This window comes from Myxocyprinus asiaticus, chromosome 33 (genome assembly GCF_019703515.2).
Source record: "Myxocyprinus asiaticus isolate MX2 ecotype Aquarium Trade chromosome 33, UBuf_Myxa_2, whole genome shotgun sequence".
Lineage (NCBI taxonomy): Eukaryota > Metazoa > Chordata > Actinopteri > Cypriniformes > Catostomidae > Myxocyprinus > Myxocyprinus asiaticus.
The window spans coordinates 39466100-39474955 of record NC_059376.1 but is presented as its reverse complement, the minus strand read 5'-3'; the positions used below and the strand labels follow the sequence as shown (position 1 = coordinate 39474955).

At 38.5% G+C, this 8856-nt stretch overlaps 1 long non-coding RNA gene across 1 annotated transcript; it reads left to right on the top strand.

The window, feature by feature from the left end:
• Window positions 1-1528: 1528 nt before the first annotated feature.
• On the top strand, window positions 1529-6275 carry LOC127423783 (uncharacterized). The gene is made up of 3 exons (XR_007894376.1): window positions 1529-3700; window positions 3883-4034; window positions 4656-6275. It is a non-coding gene; the product is annotated as an uncharacterized LOC127423783 (long non-coding RNA).
• The last annotated feature ends 2581 nt before the right edge of the window (window positions 6276-8856 follow it).

Here is an 8856-nt window from a genome sequence, read left to right as displayed (position 1 = left end):
CTTGGTGGATTCGGGTTGCAACCAAACCTCCATCCATCAATGCCTGGTTCAAGACGAGACTGTGGGTGCTAGTCACAGGGTGAAGGTGAGATGTGTGCATGGTGACATCCATAGTTATCCTGTAGTGACCCTGACTATTCAATTCCGGGGACAAAACCATAGTGTCGAGGAGGTGGTTAGTCCTCGTATCACCCATCCGCTAATCTTGGGTACGAATTGGCCAGTGTTTCACACTTTATTGAGGGAAATTTGTGTGGATGGGTCCTGTAACAAAGCACCTCAGTGTGTGGTTTGCGATACGCTGGCAGGGGAGGCGGAGCCAGGGCCATCTACGTCAGTTCCACGGCAAGCTGACGTAAGGGAGGGGGAAGTGTCGGCTTCCCCAGCCCTTAGAGGATTCCTTGCAGGGGATTTCCCTCTAGAGCAGATGCGAGACGAAACTCTTAGGCACGCCATCGACCAAGTGAAAGTGATTGATGGTCAACCTCTTCAGCTGGACATCGCACTCTCATATCCATATTTTTCTATTATAAATGATCGGTTGTATTGAGTGATGCAGGACGCTCAGACAAAAGAGGATACAACACAATTGTTGATACCGAAGAGCCGTTGGGAAATGTTATTCCAGACGGCTCATCATAATTCGATGGCGGGTCACTTAGGGCGAGAAAAAAAATGAAACTATCTAATGGCCCGTTTTTATTGGCCGGGCATTCACAGAGATGTTTGCAGGTGGTGTGCGGCATGCCGTGAATGTCAGCTGGTGAATCGAGAGCGAGATAATGAGATGAGAACGTTAAGGATCATCACCTGGCAATGATTGTCTCTAACAGCTTTTTGTCATAGCAGTGAGAGTGAAGACAGGTTTTAAGAGCGAGCCAGATGCCAGTTAAGGGAGAAAGAGCTACCCATGCACACACACCCAGAGAGAGTGTGTTGACAGTCCGCTGAAAGCGAGTTTTAAATAAATTTAAGTGTAAAGTAAATTACCTTTTGAGTTGAATTTCACCGTCTCCCTCTTCCTCCTTGCACCCCCACCAATGATCTTGATTTGTAAATCAAAAAAGCATCATGCTGTCTCAAAATTATTTGCATTAGTTGGCAAATTTTGCATAATATCACTATAAAAACCCATTGGTGCCTTTTATCCCAAGTGTGGGGTAAAAGGCTCCCTCGTCACCTTTTTTTAAAAACTTACTTTATAATCAAAACAACCTTCTGTAATTATTTCTTTTCACACAAATTGTTTCTCTATCAATATTCAATAAAAAGAAATCGATTTTTTTTCTCGATCTTGATACTTTTTACTTATGATGTGCCTTTAGCCCTGTTGTAGACTGTTGTAGACCTGTTGTGTGTGTGTGTGTGTGTGTGTGTGTGTGTGTGTGTGTGTGTGTGTGTGTGTGTGTATATATATATATATATATATATATATATATATATATATATATATATATATATATATATGTATATAGTATATGTATATATATATATATATATATATATATATATATATATATATATATATATATATATATATACTACACACACATACTGTATACATATACAGTATTTACAGTATATATACAATATACTGTATACACTGGCGGCCAAAAGTTTGGAATAATGTACAGATTTTGCTCTTATGGAAAGAAATTGGTACTTTTATTCACCAAAGTGGCATTCAACTGATCACAACTACTTCAAAGAGTTCTCATCAAAAAATCCTCCATGTGCAGCAATGACAGCTTTGGCAGATCCTTGGCATTCTAGCTGTCAGTTTGTCCAGATACTCGGGTGACATTTCACCCCACACTTCCTGTAGCACTTCTCACACACCTTACAGTCTAGCTGATCCCACAAAAGTAACTCTTTTCCAATTATCTGTTGTCCAGTGTCTGTGTTTCTTTGCTTACTCTAACCTTTTCTTTTTGTTTTTCTGTTTCAAAAGTGGCTTTATCTTTGCAATTCTTCCCATAAGGCCTGCACCCCTGAGTCTTCTCTTTACTGTTGTACATGAAACTGGTGTTGAGCGGGTAGAATTCAATGAAGCTGTCAGCTGAGGACATGTGAGGCATCTATTTCTCAAACTAGAGATACTTATCCTCTTGTTTAGTTGTACATCTGGCCTTCCACATCTCTTTCTGTACTTGTTAGAGTCAGTTGTCCTTTGTCTTTGAAGACTGTAGTGTACACCTTTGTATAAAATCTTCAGTTTTCTGGCAATTTCAAGCATTGTATAGCCTTCATTCCTCAAAACAATGATTGACTGAGTTTTTAGAGAATGCTGTTTCTTTTTTGCCATTTTTGATCTAATATTGACCTTAAGACATGCCAGTCTATTGCATACTGTGGCAACTCAAACTCAAAAACAAACACAAAGACAATGTTAAGCTTCATTTAATGAACCAAATAGTTTTCAGCTGTGTTTGGTATAATGGCAAGTGATTTTCTAGTACCAAATTAGCAATTTAGCATGATTACTCAAGGATAAGGTGTTGGATATAAATATATACACACTGGCAGCCAAAAGTTTGGAATAATGTACAGAGTTTGCTGTTTCTGAAGGAAATTGGTACATTCATTCACCAAAGTGGCATTCAACTGATCACAAAGTATAGTCAGGACATTACTGATCATCATATGGCATCATATTTCTAATGTGCTTGTTCATCAATTTGTTGCAGATACATTCGATTGCATCTATTTAAAAATGAACAGCAAAATAAGATCAAATAAACAAAATACAATGAGAAATTAGAGAATCTTTCACATTTAAATGGAATTTCATCCATGCTTGCAAATGAAAGGAATATTCCGGGTCCAAAACAAGTTAAGCTCAATTAACAGCACTTGTGGCATAATGCTGATTAACACAACATTTTTATATGACTTCTCCCTTCTTTTATTTCACTGGCCAGTGGAGGTGGTAAGAAGCTTAAAGGAATATGACTTACATTCATATTTTATCACTTTTATAGGCCAGGCATTATTGAATCACTATCAGATTGTATCATTATTGATTCAAGAATTAATTGGGCCTCTATCAAACAACATTTGGTATCACTGAAAAGCCACTGAAAATTATGAATTGTTGGGTCACATAAGCACTCATGTTCCTCTTATTCATTATTTTGTTTACAAAAATCTGTCTCTCATGAACGGTATTACTGATTTGCACAACTGTTGCTGAAGCTTAACTGTTTTTGATGCTGATCATTGTGTTTTCAGACAGTATGAAGTCATATTCATTTTCCTTTGTTTATTATTTTGCTTCTTACTTCTTGTCATTGCAGACTTTATATTGCCAGAATATGAACTACAATGGGCAAAACTTGTAAAAATGTTGTAATATAAACACTGGCCACTGGGTGGTACAAGTAAATGTACTTGAACCTTTAGTTCTATAATCTGAATATTGACCTCTAATTCCACCTCAGAATCCTGCTGTTTAAAAAAAACTAATTTATCAAACATGCTGTAAAAATCTAGATTTCAAATGAACCAATTTCAGATTCAAATACTTTTGTCATTATTCTAGCTCCACAGGTATCATGATTACAAGATTCTAGATCAAATTGAATTTTATGGAGTTTTGTAACTGATGTGTCTCTCTCTTAACATGTGGATATCTTCCACCTCCAATACCATGTGTACCAGTGCCTGTGACTGAGCCTGTCCCAAAGCCAACAGAGTGGAAGTAAGGGTTTTTCCTTACAGATTTAAAAAACACACAATGCGAAATTATTAATCTTAAACAAAGGCCATAACGTTCTGGAATCCTTCATCTCTCACAATGACTCCTGTTGCATGTACATACACTATTGAATGTGCATGTCTTGTACAAATGTCACCAATAAATTTATATTTTATTTTTGCTAGTAAGAAGATTCCTTCCAACTCAGAGGAAAGAGTCCGCACATTTTTTCAGAATACATCTCGAACAACTACTGCTACAGCTCTGCCCTGGTCAAAGAAGGAATTATAACCAACATGGAAACCTTGAATTATGAGCTTACTAATGTCGTCAGGATGTGAGTAGAAATGTAATAAGAGGTCTGTTATTTTGTTCCGGTTTTTTCACTGTACCGTTTGGAGATTTTCATGGAATCCAGATCTATTAAACTGTGTCAGGAGCCTTTCACAGGTACAAAAGAGTAAATTAAGACTTTCATAAAAATAAATTTCTACTTCAAATCACTGCTACACCTGGTTACAACATAATTACTTAAGGGATCCTGCCATCTTTTACTCACACTCATGTCTTTCCAAACTTGAATGACATTCTTCCGTGCAACACAAAAGAAGATATTTTGAAGAATCTACTATGTGCTCTTTGCAGTAATAATGAATGGGAACTGAAGCTTTCAAGTTTAAAAAATGACATCAAAGCACAATTCGAGTATCATAAAATTAGTCAAAGCAAATGTAAAAAAATCTCTACTTTTTTGTTCCGTTAAAGAAAGAAGGAAAGTCATACATGTTTGAAATGCCAGGGATGAGTAAATTATATCAGCATTTTCATTTTTGGGTGATTTTTTTTTTTTTTTGCATAAAGTTAATCGTAAATCATACATTTGTAAAAATAGAACAGTTTTGGGATGAATAATTCAACTTATAACTGACATAGAAACGTGTGTGGCTCATTCCATCAGCTCTAGGAAGATTCCCAACTGTCCCGTTCTCTCAGGAAGGGCAGTGTGTGGATGCTGGTATTCAACTTGCTCCAAGACCATGGGAGATTGCAGTCCAACTTCCAGCCTTCTTTCAAGAACACAAGCAGAACATTAGAATGCCCTTTACTTCCTCAGTCAAGGTTTAACAAGAACCACCAATACAGTAACAACAGAAAATGCAGCCACATTCATTAGATTTTGTATGAGAATATTTTTACATGAACATCACTATCTGTAACTATGGGGTTTTGATAGCATTTTAATTAGGGTACGTTTACACGACAACGATGTACTAAAAACGGAAACGTTTTTCCTTTGCGTTTTTGAAAAGTTTCGCATACAGACGACAACGTTGTCAAAATGATACCCGTTCACACGGATCCGCGAAAACGACTACAAACGCTGTATTATGCATGCCAGGCCAGTAGTTGGCGATGTGACTTTGTAAAGAAACACTACGCGCCTGCACACATAAGCATTCTTCTGCAGAGCGGTGAATACTGTACAAACAATGAAGATGGCGATCGCTGGTTGTAGTAGTGATGCAGTAAATCTACACTTTGCAGGAGAAGTGTCTATAAACTCAAAATCTTGAGCAGCACAAACACAGTCCAGGCCCCAAAACGCTGTTGTCGTGTAAACGAACAGCCAAAATGCATAAAAAGTTTTCCGCTTTTAGTTGAAAACGTTGTCGTGTAAATGGCCCCTTAAACTGGCAAAAGATTGCAAGGTCTTTCCTTATACAAAAGTAATTGAAATAGTCTTGTTACTGTAAAGTGAAAATGCTTTAGTATATAGTAAAACTTGTGGGGTCTTGCTGCTGCCAAACTTGACCTGCAATTATGTTTTAGTTTAAATTTATTAAAAGCAGATGCTTTATCCAGACATTTAGCAAGGAAAGTAGGTTAATCGACAACAACAACAACAGACTTTTAGCTGTGTTGCTACACCAAATTTAGAGTAAACCAGGATACATTATTAAAAAAGCTTAGACAAAGGTCTAGGTGCAGACACTTAAAAAACTTTTCTGAGCATTACAGTATATCAGTCCTATAAAAAAGAAGTTAATATCGAGTCCCTTACATTTCAGAAAAAAAAAATCTAAAAAGTGTTTTTTCTTCACCAAAGAAAGCAGTTTCAAAGAAGCCAAAGCTTTGCGTGTCCTCAAGCAGCGCAGACTGGAGCAAATGAATGGAGTGGTGCCAGATGGGCTGGTTTGAGTATTTCTGTAACTGCTGATCTCCTGTGATTTTCACACACAACTGTCTCTAGAATTTACTCTGAATGATGCCAGAAACATAAAACATCCAGTGAGCGGCAGTTCAGTGGACGGAAATGCCTTGTTGATGAGAGAGGTCAACAGAGAATGGCCAGACTGGTTCGAACGGACAAAGTCTACGGTAACTCAGATAACCGCTCTGTACAATTGTGGTGAGAAGAATATCATCTCATGCTATTCTGAGATGTGGGTTGGCGCTGATTTGGCGGCACAAGGGGGACCTACACAATATTAGGCAGGTTGTTTTAATGTTGTGGCTGATCGGTGTGTAATATATATATATATATATATATATATATATATATATATATATATATATATATATATATATATATATATATATATATATATATATATTCCCAGCGGGAAAACGCCACTGGGTAACCGCCCGGTGCTCCCTATGGCCAGTCCGCCCCTGGGTAAATTCCAACCCTTTAGATGTTTGTACCATCTTACTCAGTATTACCAAATTTAAATGACTAAGCTTTCCTTAAATTAAGGAACTTTTCAGAGGAAATTCAAGAATAACATAACTATTCAAGAGTCTGAAATATAACTTGTAAAAATGTTGTTAAAAAATTATGTAATGAGTTCATGAGTTAAAATAAACTAAGAGTTTTGATAAAAGAACATACCATGTTGTTTTATTATTACCTTTTTGTAACACTACAATAAGACATCACAATTACACGTTACAATTGATATGTTATAAGTAATGTAAATCCTAGTAAGACTACATTCTCTTATTTTAAAGCTTTCATGGTTTGCCTGCAAACGGTATAATGGAAAATGTCAGAGGTTTGCCTGTGGTTATGTGGTCGCAAACAGCTCCTCACAAATGTACTGTGATCTTTTGAAAGTAAAGCTGATAAGAACTCAAATGTCTGTTACTGGAAAAAAATTTAAAACAAATCAGCAGTTATATCGTTTATACATATTAAAATGATAAAGACTTTTTTTTTTTTTTTTCATAAATGTGCCCAGTTTTTACACAACCAACACATTATTATTATTATTATTATTATTATTATTATTATTATTTAACATCACAGTGTACCAGCAGGTGAAGGACAGGGATCATATGAAAGTATGGTGTATGCTCAGAATTATTAAGTGGTCCGATTGGAGCTCTTTTGAGCTGTCAGTGGAGAATGAACATAACTATACTGTGGAGGAATTACACTGCTTTAGGAATGGTGATATGTCAGATTGAGGCCATCGTGAGCCCACCTGTTTCCTTCACCTGTGTGCATGAACTTCATTTTAATGGAGATATAAAGCACCTGCTAAGCGAGACCTCCACATACGGTCAGTAAAATAAAAGTATGGTTGCTAAATTAGCCAATGTGCTTAAAGTATGGGGATCTGAAAAGCTATATTATAAAAACAGCTGATCAGAGTAACTCTCAGTAGCAGCTGGTTGTACTATATGTTATGTATATTAGTATACAAACATCTGTTTGTCATTTATCATAATCTATGTCCATGAAGCCTTATATCATCATGACGGAATGTCTTCATCTTATATTGGCTTTTCCTCCTTCATTGTTATTGGTCTCATTATAATGACTGTTGCAGTGATTGTGATCACCATAAGAAGCAATGCTAAAGGTGTGTATTTCAAATAACTCGTATCACAGTCTGCGTTTATATGCAAATACATAGCTGTAGCTTATTTATTTATGTGCCTGTTTCCTGAGTATGGGTCTTTAGAATAAACATGAAAAAGTCACACCAGCTGTTTGTGTGAGATTCAACTTTTCATGCAGCATGCAATACTATTGAGGACAACTCAATATACAGTGCATTCATAAAGTATTCAGACCCCTTCATTTTTGTTTTCTCACATTTTGTTATGTTGCAGCCTTATGTTAAAATGCTTTAAAAAAAATCACATCAATCTACACTCCATACCGTCCTGGTAACTTTCGTAACCTCCATTCCCTGATGGAGGGAACGAGATGTTGTGTCGATGTAGTGACACTAGGGGTCACTCTTGAGAGCCCCAAACACCTCTGCTTTTTTGAAAAAAGGCCAGTGAGAATTGGTGAGTGGAATTTGCATGCCACTCCCCTGGACATACGGGTATAAAAGGAGCTGGTATGCAACCACTCATTCAGGTTTTGTGCGGAGACCACACCCCGCCCAAAAAGGGGGGGTATTTTGAGTGGAATACGTCACATGTTCTTACCGAGTCTTGTCGGAAGCATGTCATGTGGAGAGGTCCCATGGTACGTCCTACCCAAAGGGGGAGGAGTTTCTACAAAGCATGGCGACTGGGGGCCTCTGCCCAAGGAAGACTCAGTTTGCCATCAGGGAAACAATTTTGCGGAAGATATCACATGGGGTCGCCTTCGGGTAGCCAGCACATGTGGAGCACCTACCTCAGTACAGGGGCTCATTAGCGCACGTACTGGGCCGGTCAGCGAGTTTCTCCACAAACTCAGCTGCCAGAGGGCTAAGGAGGAAAGTCATCCAGGGATCACAGTCTGTGAACACGACTGGGAGTCAAGAGCGCACGTCTTCAACTCAAGGGAGGGGAAAGGCGCTATGCGCAAGCGGTACACCCAGCCAGTTGTCCCGGAACTTACCTGCTCGTGCCTGGCAATACACGGGACGAGACTGGCTCAACCCGGAGATTGTAGAACCTTGCAAAGGTGTTGGGTGTTGCCCAGCCCGCTGCTCTGCAGATGTCTGCCAAAGAGGCGCCACTGGCCAGGGCCTAGGTGGCCGCCACACTCCTGGTGGAGTGGGCTCGTAACCCCGCAGGTGGTGGCACGTCCTGAGCCTGATATGCCATCGTGATGGCATCGATGACCCAGTGGGCGATCCTCTGTTTGGAGACAGCACTTCCTTTCCGCTGTCCACCAAAGCAAACAAAGAGCTGCTCGGAGCTTCTAA